An 18,885-nucleotide genomic window follows, 5' to 3' on the forward strand; every position below is an offset into this window, starting at 1 on the left:
TGGATCATGCCCCCTAACATCTAAGTTCGAGGTGAAGCTAGGGGATCATCCTAAAGCTACCTTGGAAATATTTTAAACACAATCCACAATAAGCAATGCAATTAAACAATAGGAATATACTTGCAAAAAAAATAACTACCACAAAGTTAGAAGGATAATAAAGTTTACACCACTCTAAGAACTATAACTCAACCAACACATAGACTCCGCTACGGTGTAAGTCACGCATGTGACACCATGATGCAATGTGATGTTATGCCAGATATCTTATATGATTAAACAACTGGTGCACTTCCGTACCTCACTGGCCTAGTGTGAATAAGGAATTTCATCCCTTGGACTCGATGTCCACTTCTCAAGTTCGGATAGCTTCTATCTTTCAATCATGTTATGCATGTCGTACACACACAACTTATAACCTTATGAACTTTATGAACAAAATGATGACCACCATGCTCCTAAGGCCAAAGTGGCACACACACACACTATGATTCACTCACATAGACAATATATCAATAAGTTCACAATACTAAAACAATGTAAACTACTCAATAGTCATTCAATCAAGTCATTAATTTGTCACACTTAAACTAACATTATGTTATTCACATAAAGGATTTGATCATGCTAGTATTATAAGCCTTAAAAATGTAACCACACAATCCATACTCTAAGTCTTCAAAACAACAATGGTCGTTGCAATGACAAGTTCAAAATGTGAATGAAACTAAGCTACTACAAAATTGTCAACATAGGAAATCCATTCATGCTAATGTATAATGAATTTCAATTCCTTAATCACACAACAACATAGTATCAATTTCTCAACTAATTCATTGGTAAGAATCATGTAAAAAGTCTATAGTTACACTATAATAAATCACTAGATTTTAATTCTCTACCAAATGAAATAACACCTATACAAGAAGTAAATCACATACAAGCCTTGAACAATATGAAACTCTAGGTTAGTTATATACAACTTTCATCCATATACAACCCTAGAATTTAAATAACATGTATACAATGTATATTAACCTCAAATAACACATTAAAACACTAAGGGTATAAACATAAAACACCCCCTACCTCACTAGAGAATTGTTTCTCTAGAAACCAACGGAAAATGGAAGCAAAGTGGAAATCTAAGACAAGGTGTGGTAGACAATGGTGAGGGGAAGCTTTTGTCTTCGAAGTGCAAGACCAAAAGCTTAGTGGAAGAGGGTTGAAAATAAGCTTCCAAGGCTAGGGTTTCAAGCTTCAATGGTGGCTTAGGTGAAAGGTGAGGAAGACAAAGTGATTTTACTAGAAATTCCACTAACTAATGAAGTTGTTAGGCACAAATACAATACTAACACTACCTCTCTCTCACACACACACACACATCACACCCCTCCACTTGTCATGATCTTAGGCATTCTCACAAAGTTTAATCACTACCCTCCACTTATCTTCATCTAATGCTTCCAGGTGTCTCCAACCAAAAGTCAACAAATGATCGAAGGAAAATATGACACTTGTCACACTTTTCAAAATTGCAAAAAGGTCCATCTTCTAAACATCTCACAAAAATAATTACAAAAAGGTCCCTCAGCCAAAATATCTTAGAAAGTTAATTACACAATTAACCATGAAAAATTAAATTGTTTCTGAAGAAACTATGCATTTATACCCCTAGGAAATGAAATTAAACAAGCATGCTTTTCTACACAATTAATTTAGGCATTAACAATAAATTAAATTAAAGTTAATGCATGTGATGTCGTAAAACATTTCCGAACACAAAACCATAAGGCAATAAGAAAAGAATTGAACAAATAAATAAATAATTAAATAAATAATGAATGTCGCAAAAAGGACAAAGATGACACGGTCATCACAACCTACCCTCTTTAAAGAGATTTCGTTCCCGAAAATAGACACATCCTATAGAGAACAAAATAAGGACCAACCACAAGGTCACGTCCAGAAATGCATCATCAAGTACCAAAGGACAACTCCCAAAACCTCAAGATCAAACAAAAGAACAGGAAACTATAAAACCGTGAAACACGTCACCAACTAAATCAACTTATGAATCCAAAGACAATTACCAAAAGAACTCAAAACAACAGCAAATTAAATCAAGGTACCTCAAAAAAGGTAGCGTGGCAGAATGAATAGCAACTAGAACCCACCCATAATGTACTCAAATGTATAGTAGTATGGCAGTGTCTAGAACCCGCCCACACTTACTCGTCAGTAAGGTAGCATTACCGGCAACCAGCACCTACCCACAACACACAAATTCGTACAGTAACATGACAGTATATAGCCCTAGTTCATAACATGTCCCCACTAAGTCTACCCATGAAACCTCTCAATACAAATGACATCAATGTCACAAAACAATCATTGCCAAAAGCACTACGGTAACCCGATATTCTGTAAGAGTTGGGGTATGGTCCAAAGACATCTGACTAAACCATCTCGGCCAATCCCAAAACTTTGACAACAATACCATCGACACTGTCACACTTAAGGCGCTAAATCCTCAATACAAAGAAAACCGACAACTCAAAAATCATAGAACCTCTAAATCAAGTCACTTTAATCAAATCAAGACTCCTTAAAATGCCTCTATCAAACAACTCCCAAGTACGAATCCAAAGCCTGACAAGTCTGTGCCCTCAAGTGATAATGGATCGAACTCCACAGAATCAGAAAAGCATCAAAATCTCCTAAGTTATAATAATCCTTACCATAAGACAAAACACCAAAAATACCACACACAAAGTCTTCTTAACACCTCAAATCTCTAAATCAAGCTTCACATCTCAAAATAATCTGTATAGGCTAAAGGCTTGCATGGATATATAGGAACATAACCTATATTATATTGACTGCGAGGAAAATCTTCGGCATGAACCCGAACAAGATCATGAATTTGGTTGCCACAAATCCCAAGACTATAAATTTGTCTAAATCGTTGTTCTTGAGTATGCATGGTTACCCAATGGGCCTGCACTTTGTGATCTTCGTCGCAAAGCGGTTACTACCTCATAATCAGTCAACATCAGACCAGGGTAAATCAAGGCTTTGATACCAACTAACGTTGTGAAAGTTGAATGATAGAAAGAGCAAAAGCCCTAAAACTCAAAAGAGTTATAATTTACTCATATTTTCATTTTAAAATAGGTTGAATGAATTTTCCTTCACATTACTTATATATATATAGTTGGTCCTTCTGGATATTGCGATTGTGCAGCTGACTCCTTTACCTAATTTTTCTAACTTTTCCAACAACGCATCGAACCACATTTTCTAGCATAACACTGTTTCTTTATTGGCTCCGCACAACATGATTTCTTCATGTTTCTCCTTTATAACTACTTCATACTCTTATTTCACCTATGCATTGACTAGGTAGTAAGCACACATTATTTTGAACTATTCACTATCACACCTCTCACTCCTTCATTATTTACAATACTCCCTCCGTCCTAAATTAAGTATCATTTTTGGGAATTGTGACTTACAACAATATAAGTCACAGTTCCCAAAGACGACACTTAATTTGGGACAGAGGGAGTAATTTCTTACACCACCTACAACATGTAACATACACATACATACATATATACATATATATATATATACACGCACACACACACACATATATATATATATACAAGTTATATATTGCTACACAGGATAAACCCTTTTTATTTCTTTCTTTCACATTTATGCATTGGCCCCATATGTCCCCCTCCATTTATTAATATATTATATATTTTTTACTTTTTACCCTACATCAGTTTTGATGGAACTATATTTTAATGGAGGTTATTTTATAAAAGGGGTTTCAATTGATATTATGAAGAGGCGAAGAAATTAAAAAGGATAAGGAGAATGTGGAAGAAGAGCATTGTGTGAAAGGAATTCTAAACGATAGTTGAAGTATTTAAAATTTTGGTAAAGTACATTGACACCCACTGAGGTTTGGGGTAAGGACACACATGTACAAGTTGTCATATTTTTAGACAATGACACCACCTTGTGAGATTTGCAATCCAAACAAAGTCTTAAAACATGAGAAAAGTCTACTTTATCCTTTACTATTTTATTAATTTTAATTGTAAAATATCAAAATAATTAAATGACCAAATTACCCTTTTTATATCTCTCTCTCTATATATATATACACACACACACACACACACACACAACCACACACCAGTCACCACCATCACAACCACTATTCGCCTGAAGAGCTCTGCCACCACCACCACCCATTTTCCCCTCCACCACCACCACAGATCTAAATCTACCGATGGAGTACGAAGAAGAGAATCGCAAATCAGAGATGGGCACCGAAGAAGAGCCATCGCCACCACCACTGCCACCTCATCGGCCTTGCAGGTGACGCTCGCCAAAACATGCTCATCTGAACCTTATCGCCTCTACCGTCCAATTTAAGATGTGGTCATCGCCTCTGTCGTCTGAGTACATCCCCTTTTCGTTGCTGAGTACTCTAACCACGGGACCCATCTCACCCGATTGTCTAATCAATAGGTCATTGCCTCCGCCGTCAGATTAGAGCCCTTTCATGTCGATTACAATATAGGATCTCCTCGCCGTTCCATCCAAGTCCCTTTGGTTTAAGCTTAGAGTTCACCGGAACAGTACATCGATCTGGGTCTTTCAAACTTTACCTGTTTGGCTAAAGATGATTGAGGCTCACATGAACTTATGGTCTCTTCGGTTGATGATCGTTGAGGTTCCTGGTGTGAACTAGGTCAAGAACTGGGGGTGGTGATGTGTGTAGATGAGGATATTGCTACTACTGATGATGATGGGGTGGCAGTTGTGGCGGTTGAGGTGTGATGATGATACGGCAGTGGCTGAGGTGTGATGATGATGCAGCGGCGGTGGTATATGTAGTGGTGGTGATGTATGTGTATGTGTGCGCGCGCGCGAGTATATATATATATACATACATACATATAGAGAGAAAGAGAGAGGGTTCTCAGATGGGTTGTACTTGAGAGGGGTTTGTGTTAGGGTTTGATCCAAGGCTATTTAAGTCAATTAAAATATTTATTTTATATCAAAGAGTAATAAAGTCAATTTACCATTGTTAGGATCTCTTTGTCAATTTTTTCAAATCACGTTATACAAAATTAAGAAAATCATTTTCATTTCTTAAATTTGGTCCTTCAGAGTGAAAAAAATGGTAGTACAATGGTCAAATGTTACACGGCACATGGAGCCGCCAATGGAGACTAGAAGTTCCTGCCTCCCAATTGTATGAGAGACTGACCGTATACAAAGCGAAGAAAAAAGCTCTGAAGTCTCACACAATTAATTTGGCAGAGAGGAAAATATGAAAGAATCATATCCGATGAATAGTGGAGATGGCACTTACAGCTACACGAAGAACTCCACCTATCAGATAAGTAGATTACACGCTTCATATACATACATACATATATATATGTATATGTATATGTATATCACCATCTGGGTATTTGGATGTCTTATTGACCCCAATAAATATAATTCTCTCAGTTACTTGTAAGGGAAAACATCTATATGACAGTTTGCCTTTTAGAATTTTAAAATTTTAAAACAGATAATGCTAAACCCAATACATTGGTGGCTGAAGTATAAATCTTGAATTTTAGGTTTTTTTTTCCCTTTAGAATTTTCTTAATTTTGTTGTCCATTTTGAGTCTGCAATATTATATGAGTCTCATTTTGAGCTAAATAAATGTTGTCAAACAGATATTCAATATTATATGAGTCTCATTCTGAGCTAAAATCACAAACATGGAACAGTGGAAGAATTTACTACACAAGTGCCTCGGAGGAAGTAACAAATGCTTATGCAGCTCAGTTTACAAAGGACATGAAGATGTTTCTGAATGCCATAGCAAAAGAGATTGTGGCTGGAGTTTAAAAAGGACAGGATAATGGTAGTGCTCATGCCTGGTCTGATATTTGATTTCCTTGGGTCTACGCTTATGGATATGGTGAATGAGGTAAGTCAATAATGATCAGCTTTTCAAATTGAAGCCCAAAAAATCTATAATGCACTTATAGGGATTAGTGAGTGCAAAAGAAGGGCTAATCTCTAATTTTCCCTTATATTTTTTATTGTCTAGCTTGGAGTTAGAGAATTCAGAAAGTGATAGTTCAACTAATACTGACCTTTCTATTCAGACAATTGTGTTTTTGTTTGGAATTTAATTTGTATGTACAAGGTGGTAAGAGAAAAAGCTTTCCAATTCTCACTTTAATCATAGACAATTACTAAATAGATGTAATGGTATTATCCGACTAAAAAAGAAAAATAAAATAAAATAAAATAAATGTCCCGCCTATGGAATTCTTCCCAAATCTCAATCTCTCAATATAAGTAACTTTTTTTTTTGGGTGAGTCTTAGTACGCAACTCCCAATGAATGGACAATTTCGTTGAAAATTCAAATGATACCAAATCAACAATGCATTTTCATTTCTCAACTTTGGCCCTACAAATTGACAAAATGGTACTACAATCATCAATGGTACACGGCACATGGAGCCGCCAATGCAGACAACATATACCGAGTATATAGTTCAGCATTATTGTGGACCCCGCGTTCATACCAAAGTCAAAAGTGTGTAAATATTATACATCTACTATCTATTATGTGTGTGTGTCTATATTTTATATATATATATATATATATATATATATATATATAATATAGTAGAGAGTTCTGAAATCTCGCACAATTAATTTGGCGGGGAGGGAAAGCAGAGCAACAAGGAAGCAGTCGCAATGACAGAATCATATCCGATGATTGGTGGAGATGGCACTTATAGCTACACCAAGAACTCCACCTATCAGGTACTACCGTACTAGAGTACATGTGTACATGTTATATGTGTGTGTGTGTGTATCAGCATCTGGGTATTTGGTTGAATAGGTACTCTTTTTCTATAAATTATTAGATTTACAAAGGCTATTATGGTGGTGATGAATTTAACATTTCACTCAATTAGGTGACTTAGTGACCGCAATAAATATAAATTTCAAAATATTAGATATAACTAATATTTTTATCCATACAATTTGCCGCATAATTGGAAATTTGAAATCTGATGACTGAAGTAAAAATCTTGAAATTTGTGTTGTTTTTTTTCTTTTTTGATTAGTGGGGTGGAGGTTGTGTTGAAGTTCATTTTGTATTTGGTTGTGGAAAGTACTAAATCAGTTTGTGGGCACTATTGTTCATTATGGCATTACCATTCTAACTGTTGCTTCAAAGATGAGAAATACATACATAACAGAATCAATTCAACCATAATTTTCATATTTCAATTATTTGCAAAACTGTTTGTTATTTATCACGTTAAAGGCTATGTTACATGGGATGTTGGGATGTTGGTATGCATGCATAAGATGCATCAGATACACAAACCTAAGGATATTAGAATGCAGCCAAATATTTATATTTTTTTAAGGGTGAAGTGCATTAAATCTTTCTTTTCTATTTGTGTTTTGCACTAAATTTCTTTTTTTTATTTTTTTGGCCCCTCAACCATTCGAGGGGTAACTTTATTGACGAAAGTTAGTTGAAAGGGAGCTTGAACATTGAGTTTTCTAATATATTTTTGGGACAAAAATGACCTTGTACCTATTTTATATATATCTCACATATAGATCTACTATATTATCACTCTTAGCCACATATAGTCAACCATTGCTGCGCGTACACTTCTTCTTTATCAGGTTCTTTTGTTTACCCTTGAGATATATATATATATATATATATATATATATATATATATATATATATATATATGTTATCATTATAATATTATACATATTATGTACCAGTAATTATTATTAACACTATATTGGTATTTACAACCAACCGTCAGACCCATATGAATATGGGGTTTTCCTCGAATTTTATCTACAATTTTTTTTTTAGAATTATATTGTGCATTCATTTTTATGATTTTTATTGATTTTATACTGATGTTGGACAATTTTAGTAGATTTTATATTATTTTTTTATTCTTTTTATTTTTTATTTTTTTATTTTTATTTTTTATTTCTTTTAGGGAGTTTAATTTTAAGTTTTTAATTTCCTTCTACCATTAGTTTCATTATATTTTTAGTTTACATAAGCAATTAGTTTCCTTTAAGGTATTATGGTTTCTCTATTATAAATATTCACGTACTTGTACTGCAAGAGCATAATTTAACTTTTTATCAATAATATTTCAGAATTTTTTATGAATTTATCTCTTGTTTTATGGATTCAAAACACCTACTTTATGGATCCAAAGTAACCCAACCCTTGTGAATGTCTAATGGCTTCCGCCACATCAATTGGTATCAGAGCCTTGTCGTACCTTGGTTGGATGGTGGTTGATCGTTTTGGCAGCAACAGGTTTTGGTAGCAACAGCTCTAGCGACGTTGATCGGGGAGTGCACGCCCCTTGGGTAGCATGCATACTCAAGATTGGTTTGTACCAATAGGTTTTGGGATTGGTGGCAATCAGGTTCGTGGTTCAGTTTGTGTCCGCGCTGATGATGTGTCTCGCAACCAACCGAGTATGAGTTATGTTCGTGTTTATCCACGTAGATCTCCAGCCTATGTGGATTCTTTCGATGATGAGAAGTTCAGATTTAGAGGAGTTGTGGTTAATCAAACTATAGATATCTAGACAATTGTAAGTTTAAAAAAAATTCGAATTATTTATTTTACTTCGAGTTTTTGTGTTGAGGATTTCTTAGATTGGCTTAATGAAGTTGATTACGTCTTTCGAGTATTTTGATATACCTGAACAGAAGCAAGTTCCTCTGTTAGCAATCATGCTTAAGAAATATGCTTCAGCTTGGTGGGAACAGGGAAAAACTAATCGGAGGTAGCAAGGAAAACAACTTGTACAATCATGGTCAAAGTTGGCAAGGTTGTTGATTGCTAATTTTTTACCACCAAATTATGAGCCGAAGTTGTATCGACAATATCAAAATTGCAAGAAAAAGAGACGGTTTGTCAACGATGGCATCGAGAATAGTGATGATTTTGTGAAAGCAACAACCTGTAGTTCCTATGCAATTAATGGTAAGCAACATTATAAATTGTATCTGAATTCGTTGGAGATGACAAACACATGAATATTGACAGAAAATTTTTTTGGGGCACATTGTAGTATTGTACACCATAAAGATAAATATTTACAATATAATGTACATGCATATAACTCAATAGTTATGAGTATATATATATATATATATATAGAAAGAGATAATGATATTTTTTTAGGAAACATATATAAAATTCTATGAAGAATGAGAAAATTCAGGAGGGCACTTTCTATATTTTTATTAAATATATATATATATATATATATATATATATATATATATATTATTATAAAATTCTATGAAGAATGAGAAAATTGAGGAGGGCACCTTCTATATATTTATTATATATATATATATATATATATATATATATATATAATTATAAAATACATATAAAATATAAGAGAGGGAGAAAATCCAAGGGACCCCCTAAACGGGCGGTTCTTTAGCTCCCTCCGTCTCTGTATAGAATCCAATGTGGAAGATAATGATAGCATTAGGCTACTCAAGATCGGTGAGTACATGCCCCTTGGGTAGCCATGCATACTCAAGATCGGTTTGTAGCAATAGGGTTTTAGGATTGGTGGCAATCAGGTTCATGGTTCAATTTGTGTCCACGCTGATGATGTGTCCCGCAGCCAACTGAGCATGAATTATGTTCGTATTTATCCACGTAGATCTCCAGCTTATACAGATTCGATATCTGGACAATCGTAAGTTTAAAAAAAAAAAAACTCAAATTACTTACTTTTACTTCGAGTTTTTGTGTTGAGGATTTCTTGATGAAGTTGATTACGTCTTTGAGTATTTTGATATACCCGAATACAAGCAAGTTCCTCTTGTAGCAATCATGCTTAAGAAAGGTGCTTCAGCTTGGTGGGAACAAGGAAAAACTAATCGAAGGTAGCAAGGAAAACAACTTGTACAATCATGGTCAAAGTTGGAAAGGTTGTTGATAGCTAATTTTTTACCGCCAAATTATGAGCAGATGTTGTATTGACAATATCAAAATTGTAAGAAAAAGAGACGGTTTGTCAACGATGGCATCGAGAGTAGTGATGATTTTGTAAAAGCAACAACCAGTAGTTCTTATGCAATTAATGGTAAGCAACATTATAAATTGTATCTGAATCCATTGGAGATGACAAACACATTAATATTGATGATGAGCAGACGAATGAAATTGCCCATGTAACTTCAGAAAACAACTATTGGCTTGAAAGAGTTGGATATAGAGTCAGGGACGGAGCCATAAAATATTTTCAGGGGCAATTTCACATGGTTCCATGTCTGAAGGATGAAGATGAAGACTCGGGAGAGCATGCTGGCTTAACAAAGTTTGACCTCTTCACTGGTTACCACACAGACTTCTTTCATAAAACCATGCAAGAAACGGAGGTGCCTCAAAACGAGAATGAAGTTCTGTAATGGTAACAAGCAAGGAAGATTACAACTGTGGAAGATTCTGTTATTAGACGCGACTTGTCCCCTCGTGCTGGTCTCAAGCGTCCTCTCCAGTTCGAGCAGGTCTATATCGGCTCCCTTCCCTCTGCCAACGTGTTTGAGAAGAGTTATACGCATGCAGGGAGTGGAGGGAAGGGGGGCCGGCGGGGGCATGGCCCCCCTAATTTTTTGGAAATTTTTTTTAGTATAAGTAAAAATAAAATATATAGTATATATAGTATATATAGTATAAAATTTATACTTGGCCCCCCTGAGAAAAAAAAATTATTTCTTTAATTAGAATTTAACAAAAGATAGTTTATATAGTATTTTAATTAACGACTATAGAATCCCGATAAAAATTAATTCACATAAAAATTTAATGCGTCTGTCTTAAAGTTTCAACTCAAATACTGTTTTTTCCATAATGTGACTAGTACAATTCTTTCCATAATCTTATTATTTTAAAATTTCATCTCATACATGATTCTTTCCATCACTTTTTTTTTTTTCTTTTTATTCATTTTTATTGAAATGTTTTTATAAGAATTTTATAAGAAATTAATTTTTACAAAATCAAGAACAAAAATTTCATTTGAAGTTTTGAATATCAACAAAAATCGATGATTTAAGAATCTAAAATTTTATTTTATTAATTTGTTTGTGTTTTTTTTTTTTTTTATCATCGTTATTGTTTTGTTAAATTTTCAATTGTTACATTTTTTTTAAAGTTATTTTTGTTTTTCTTTCCCTTTTCGGTAAATAAAGAGAGTTATTTAATTGAATTTTTTTATAATTTTGGCATAAATCTTATTTGTGTTTGTTCAGAAAGTTTGATAAAAAATTTCTTTAAATAACTAGTTTTTTTTTTATTTAAATAAATTGAAAAAAATTTAAATAGATATATTTTTGTATGAATATAATAAATAATAAAATATTTTTGCCCACGTAATATATATATTTTTTTTCAAAGTTTTAGCTAGGTAATGTTGTTTATAATTTTGGCCCCCCAATCTCAAAATCCTGGCTCCGCCCCTGTACGCATGTTGATGTTGTTACACATGTTGCCATTTCAGCAGTACAATTTTTCAGACTTGGGGTTGTTGATGGGTATAAAGAAATTTGGAAGAAGAAGCATGTTGGCCTTGAATTTACAAAGCACTTTAGATCCCACCTTGGCCCAATTGAAGGGCTGGCTATTAGTTTGGATGGCTCGCTTTGCTGTACAAATTTTAATGATAATTCTAATATCAGTGATTCAGTGATGAGTATCATATAGAGTCAGTAATTAACTTTGGAAATTCAATTGGAAAAGTGAGGTTTCATGAATAGCGAAATAACAAGCTTTGCTGTTTTACACATGTTGAAACTTCCAGTGTTTGGGATGGGATAGATTCAAGAGTTGACTTTAAGGATGCAATAAGTAAGGAGATTAAGGATGTTCTCATTCTTTTCGAAAATTACTTGTACCGTGTGGTCTAGATGGACTTTGTTTAAGGTCTCTTGCAAAGTGGAGCAGATATCAGAATTTTGCCAATCGAAGCTAGTCGAGACTTCCATAAACTTTTACATGTCAAAAGGTACGTGTTGAGGGTGGAACTCTATTACGTCGAATTTCTCAATCCACAGTTCATCGAGTGTTTTTTTTAAAGTGGATACATATGCCTCAACGTACACCTTTCCAAAATGTCCTCAACATACACCTTTCCTCCTCTCCTCCTCCTCCTCCTCCTCCTCCTCCTACCATCATCATCCCCAATTCACACATTAAAATAGATACATATGCACACACAATCATAAGTATAATATATATATATATATATATATATATATATATATATATATACATATATATATATATATATTTGTTAAAAATAAGTACTCTTTATGCCTGTTCAGAATTATGTAATGCTGATGTCTCGCAAAGAAGTTCACAAACTTCTTTTTGAAGCTTGAATTCTACCTGTGGCAATATTTACAAAGACTATGAAATAGAAAGGAATGAAAGGTTTTACTATGTAGTTTTTTTTTTTTTTTTTTTTTTTTTTTTTTTTTTTTTTTGTAAAAATAGATTACTTCATTAAAATAGATACATATGCACACAGAAGCATAAATGGTAGTGTCCAGAATTGAGTACGCTTTTAGTTACACGGCCACCTTTTCACTGTTATATATATATAAATAAAAAATAAAAATAAAAAGTCACCAATAGCATGAGAAAGTCAGATCTTTGGCCAATTTACTTCCTAAAAATCTAGGAACAAAATTTGCTTCAAACTTCTTAAAAAACGGATTTTTCAAAGTGAAACTCATATAAGAAACTTCTTAAAAAAAGGTCAATGCATAGTACTTTCGAGATATATATATATAGATATACACACACGAGTCGTCACTGGTAATCACCCCAAATCAACTACACCACCATGAGTCGTCAATAATGGCGGCTCCAATACCACACCACCAATATTGGTGGCTGTGCTACCACCACAATCGATGCCCGGGCCGCCTCCATTCCTACCACCACTGCCATCCCCACCTCCACATGTATTCCGTGGAACAACAGCGCCACAATCCTCATACCTAGCCATTACCAATTCTCTATCTCCGTAACCACCACCACCAGCCAGCTACCATCTTCGCCCCTATAACCACCACCACTACCCCTTCAAGTCGTTAAACAATGATGACGATCTGGGGCAGCGGTGATAATTTGCGACAACGACGACGATCTGCGACACGGCGGCTACGACGATGATCAATGCAATTTTCGGCGGCAGCAGCGTATGGTTTCCGATGCTCTGTTCCACAGCAAAAAATTGGGGCAAGTTGAAGACGAAGATGCAACGGTGTCCTCCCCTCCTTATCCTTGCAATCCAACGGCCTAGCTTCGCTCTGTCTTATCAAACTCAAAAGCTCCTCCGTCTGATCAAACGTCACCGCCACGTGTACATCTGACCACCCCTTCGAAACCCAGCTCAACTCAGTCTTACAGATAACCAATGTAATTAACCAATTCTTTCTAGTAGCTTCACCTTACTCACTCCTTGTGTGTTTTAATAATAATTTTGTTTTAATAAAAAAAAATAACCCACTTTTATTCAATGGTTGATCCAAGGGTACGTGTGTTATTTTTTCTATTAAAATTGATGTGCTAAATTATTATTGGAACACACAAGAGGTGAGTAAGATGAAGCTACTCACCGGTGAGTAGCTAAGCATTATCCTTCTTTCTTGGCATTATAGATAGGGTTTTTTTGTCATTTAAAATTATATATATTTTGTACTAAAAAATTGAGAGTAAAAGGTTCAATTCACATGTGTCAGAAGCCAAAATGTAAATTTGGGTGTAAGTGAAAGTTAAAACCAAAATTTTCATTTAGTTGAAATATAACCTAACCTCAGGGAGTCTGAGTGTAATTTATTCAATTTTTTAAGGAGTTTAATTTTTTGGTTTTTAATTTCCCTCAACCATTGGTTTCTTTATATTTTTAGTTTACTTAGCAATTAGTTTCTTTTTTGCTATTATTTTCCTTTATAGTTTTAAGGTTTTATTTATTATAAAAATATGTATTACAATATAAGAATAATTCAATCAATTTTATCAATAAAATTTCATAATTTTATTCGAATTTCTTCTAGTTTGTGGATTCAAACTACCTATCTTGTGGATTCAAGATAACCCTAGTTCCATTTGAACGTTGTTATCGCTACCACTACATCAATTGGTATCAGAGCATTGTCGTACCCTGGTCTGATGGTAATTGATTGTTTTGGCAATAACCGCTCTCGCAACATTTATTGCGAAGTGCAGGCCCTTTGGGCAACCATACATGCTCAAAAATAGTTCGTTGCAACTGGTTTTGGGATTCCTGGCAACCAAGTTCATGTTCGTGCTGATGATGTATCTCGCAGCCAACTGAGTATGAGTTATGTTCATGTACATCCATGTAGGCCTCCAGCCTATGCAGATTCTTTCGATGATGAGGAGTTAAGATTTAGAGAAGTTATGGTGGATCGAGATGATAGAAACTATTTACTTACTTTTACTTCTAGTTTTTGTGTTGTGAATGTCTTGGATTGACCTAATGAAGTTGAGTACTTTCTTGAGTATTTTGATATAGCCGAGCACAAGCAAGTTCCTCTTGTAGCAATCATGCTTAAGAAAGGTGCTTCAGCTTGGTGGGAATAGATAAAAACTAATCGGAGGTGGCAAGGAAAACAACGTGTACAATCATGGTCAAAGATGAAAAGATTGTTAATTGCTAAATTTTTACCACTAAGATATCACCACACATTGTATCACCAATATCAAAGTTGCAGGAAAGAGAGATAGTTTGTCAACGAGTCGAATGATGATGGCATCAAGAATAGTGATAATTTTGTTAAAGCAAGCAGTAATTCTCAAGAGATTGGTCGGAAGAAAAATTGTGTTGCTTCACTTCTTATAATTGAAGTTGATGTAGTTATAGTATTCAAAACGGCAACAGAAGCAGATGGTGACAAGATATCTGAGGTCGAAACAAGCAACAAAAATTAATTGACGTTGACGTCACTGAAGTTTCCTAATTAAATTTCCAAAATGATGTAGAAGCTTGCTTTGATTCAAGTGAAGAAAAATCTGTTATTGAAAAAGCAGATGATGACAAAAAATTCGTTATTGAAAGTGAGCAATATTGTTCATTTGAAGATCCAATTGATGAAATTTTCAAATTAAATGTTGAGGAGGATGTGGAAGGTCATTGGTGAGGTAGCAAGTCTAGAGATTACCATTTTTACTGATAAAACAAAGTACTTTCATCTAAGTGATCTTTATGATTTTATTAGTGTCATCGTAGTAGGGCCCTCCATTAGCAATTTGAAATCAACTGATAATAATTGTTTTACTCCAATTTCTTCTTTCACGCTGTCATTATCAAGGTTACAATGAGAACTTGATTGTGAGTAATTGCCATATTGAGTATGAGATTGGGTGCGTGCTACCATGTAATGATCTTAATAGGCCTTTATCTTTGCTACCTTCAACAAAGAAATTGGCCATTTAGGTTTACAATAAGTGTAACGACCCGATTATGTAGGTCCGAAATGCTAACGGGTCCTTACCCTAACCTGAGGTCAACTAAAGGCAAAATGGTCATTATGCACCTTACTATGAGTTAGGAGACATAATAAGTCATACTAGTCATTTATAACCACATTGGATCATTAAAGAATGGTAACTCCGACTTTTGGTTCATGCCGTAACCCTAGGATTACGAGGGGTAAAATAGTTATTTAAAGTTAAAATTATAAAATGAGGTTGATGCCAATTGAAAGGTGGCTCAAAATGCATCTCAAGAATGGTTTAATTTGGGTTCAAAATAACCAAGTTATGATTGTTTGAAGTTTGGTCAATGCGAGCGATTTTGACAACCTCAAAATTTTCTAAGTCTGGGAAAATCTGATCGATCGGATTGAAATTTGATCGATCGGATTAAAATCCATCGATCGGACCAAGAGTAGATTTTTGAGGGATTTCAAAATTTTCTAAGTACTGGAAAATCCGATCAATCAGATTGAAATTCGATTAATCGGACTGAAACCAGAAAATGCCTTAATAACCCTTTTTTTTATTGTGCTCTCCTCTAAATCATAGATTGGTCATTTAGACCAAGTCAAACCTATCCCAAAACATACATAAAGGCATAAATACCTCACCAAAATAACTTCCATACATTATGATGGTTCAAAATACATCATCATGATTCAAAGTACATTTCAAAAGACTAGAAATCCAAACGATAGATTAGAAACAATGAGACCACCAAAGACGGGTAAATGGTCCCATAGTCATTTATATCCTCACAATACATGTGACTAATCACCAAGTGTACTTCTTGTCAAAATGGTACATCATTGTATTAAAAAATGCCATATACATCAAAATTTACACACTTCAAAATAGGCTAAGCATCTAAGCTACAAAAGGAATCCTCAAATGCTTCAAAGATGGGGTTGTGGATCGTCTATTACTTCTTTTCTATTTCCTAAAAATATTAGTAAAGGACTGAGCACAACAACTCAGTAGAGATTGCCTAAGTGGCATCTCCTCAAGCAAAGTAATCAACCACATGTTTTGCACAACAAAGAATGGAGATGAGATAATAGGATCACGCTAAGGGTGTACAACATCATTTAAATCATCAATTGGTCACCATCATCAACTAATGTATACAATGCATGGAATGCTTTATGCAACTCACATACCACACACACACCCTCGTTTGTTCACACACCTACAATGAAAATGTACTAACTAGCTGGACCTTGGGTACCTCCCTAGGTCCCTATGGAGAATTTTGTTATCATCCCTGACAGAAGGGTACCTCCCAACCATCATTTAGAGCCTAAGTCGCTAAAATTACTCACAGATCTCATGTGTCTCTATTAATTAGCTAGCATTACCGACGAAGGGGTACCCCCCCAAGGTTGATTTGAGAAAAACCTTTTCTCAAAAACTTTCAAATTCATTTTCTCAAAAACTACTCAAATTCACATTTCATCTCTTCCCATTTCCCACACACAAGTCTCTACACACCCACACCATAATATCCATGGAATGCCAATGATGTCATGAGAATGAAATGTGTAATACTTGAACAATTCTACTTCTCATGAAAATTTCACAACTCATAAAGAAAATTAAGTTTACAACAATCATAAATTTGTGGGTGTAACATCATATAGGAAATACTATAAGCAATTGGCATGTTAGCACAACAATATCATCACCAATTTGGCATCAATTAATCATGGGATTCAATATATAGAAAATTGTTATCATGTTGTCAACAATTTACATAGTCACACAAAATCTACCAATTAGGCAAGAACTCTAACATACACCAAATCCTAGATTTACTTTTCATAATTAGCGTCAAATTAGTATGTTATTCAAAGGGGAAAACATGACATTAACTACAAATCCTAAGGACTATAACTATTAGACAACTCTACCTCAAGGAAGACAAAAGCCCCAAAATAGAAATTCCTCAAAGACCTCCAAATGAAACTTTGCTCTGATCAAATCAATGCTCTCATCAAGCTCTCCAATTTTGTCTTCCATGGCAAAGATCAATTCCTAGTGCAAATGATTGAAATAAAAGGTTAAAGCATGTAAAAGTTGTGTTTGGAGAGAGAGAGAGAGAGTAAACCCATGCCAGGAATAAGAAGAAAATGGCCTAAAATCTAGTGGTGTGGTCCATAGTCTTGGTTTTGGTGAATCCTTGGATCCCACTTTGACCCACAAATGGCATAAAATGTCCCTCCATTCAAATACACACCATAACATGCAACAAATATATATTTAAACACATAAATACATATATTTACGTTGAATAATTCAATACAAATGCAAATGGACTCTAAAAGGTTACCTTAGCACAAAAAATTCGGACGTGGGGCTTACACAGATACTCTTGGACCGAAAATTCAAAAAATGGAAAAAAGACATGAGATGTATTTCTAAGAGTTCTAAACTCAAAGAAATACCCTAAATGAACTCTGAAACCCTCATGGCATACTAATCGGTGCAAAATAAAATAAAGAGTCAATTTCACTAACACCCCCTCAGATTTGGCCAAATATCACATGGATATATCTTTCAAAAATAACTATCACTCACCATATAAACGTTTGATCCGTTTTTTATTGACACCCCAAAAGTCAATTTTCAATGGTGTCAGAGCAATTTTTTTCATATAAAATGATATTGCTACCCTTCTGACTCTGTATTGACTTATAAAAAAGTTGTTGCATGTATAAAATGACCCAATTACCCCTAATTTAATATGTATGAATATATATATATATATATATATATATATATATATATATTCTTTTTCCTACTTATATGTATACACACACAATTACACAAACTTAAAAACAAGTAAATTTTTTTATATATATAAAGGTAGTGAATTTAAGTGTACCCCAAAAAAAAAAATTCTTCAAACTTATCACCATGTATATATATATAACTACATTATATATACAAGAAATTTTTTGCTCCAATGAAGAGGAATATTTGATGAATGGTTTGTTATTGCCGAAACTTGTGGCTTGATTGAATCCTTGGCATATTTATTTATTTAGATAGCTAGAATCATGATTTTCTTTTTGTATTTCAATATAGGAATTAATAAGAAAGTATCATTACTTTTAAGGAAAAATCTCTTCTGTTGGGCATAGGAATTTGCCAATCAATCACGAAAGGGAACTAAACAATTGGCAGTATTAGCGTTACCACAACCACAATAGATGCTGCCTGAACAT

The 18,885-nt window shown here is 34.2% G+C and overlaps 1 long non-coding RNA gene across 2 annotated transcripts; it reads left to right on the plus strand.

The window, feature by feature from the left end:
* The first annotated feature begins 5,322 nt into the window (after positions 1-5,322).
* LOC132300325 (uncharacterized) lies at positions 5,323-9,009 on the plus strand. 2 transcript variants are annotated; one of them, XR_009480397.1, is made up of 2 exons: positions 5,323-6,876; positions 7,580-9,009. It is a non-coding gene; the product is annotated as an uncharacterized LOC132300325 (long non-coding RNA). The 2 variants fall into 2 exon arrangements; XR_009480396.1 differs by having other exon boundaries at positions 8,381-9,009.
* The last annotated feature ends 9,876 nt before the right edge of the window (positions 9,010-18,885 follow it).

Source organism: Cornus florida, unplaced genomic scaffold (genome assembly GCF_030987335.1).
Source record: "Cornus florida cultivar Cherokee Brave unplaced genomic scaffold, ASM3098733v1 CherokeeBrave_3.0.0_Hap2_Chr03, whole genome shotgun sequence".
NCBI classification, from domain to species: domain Eukaryota; kingdom Viridiplantae; phylum Streptophyta; class Magnoliopsida; order Cornales; family Cornaceae; genus Cornus; species Cornus florida.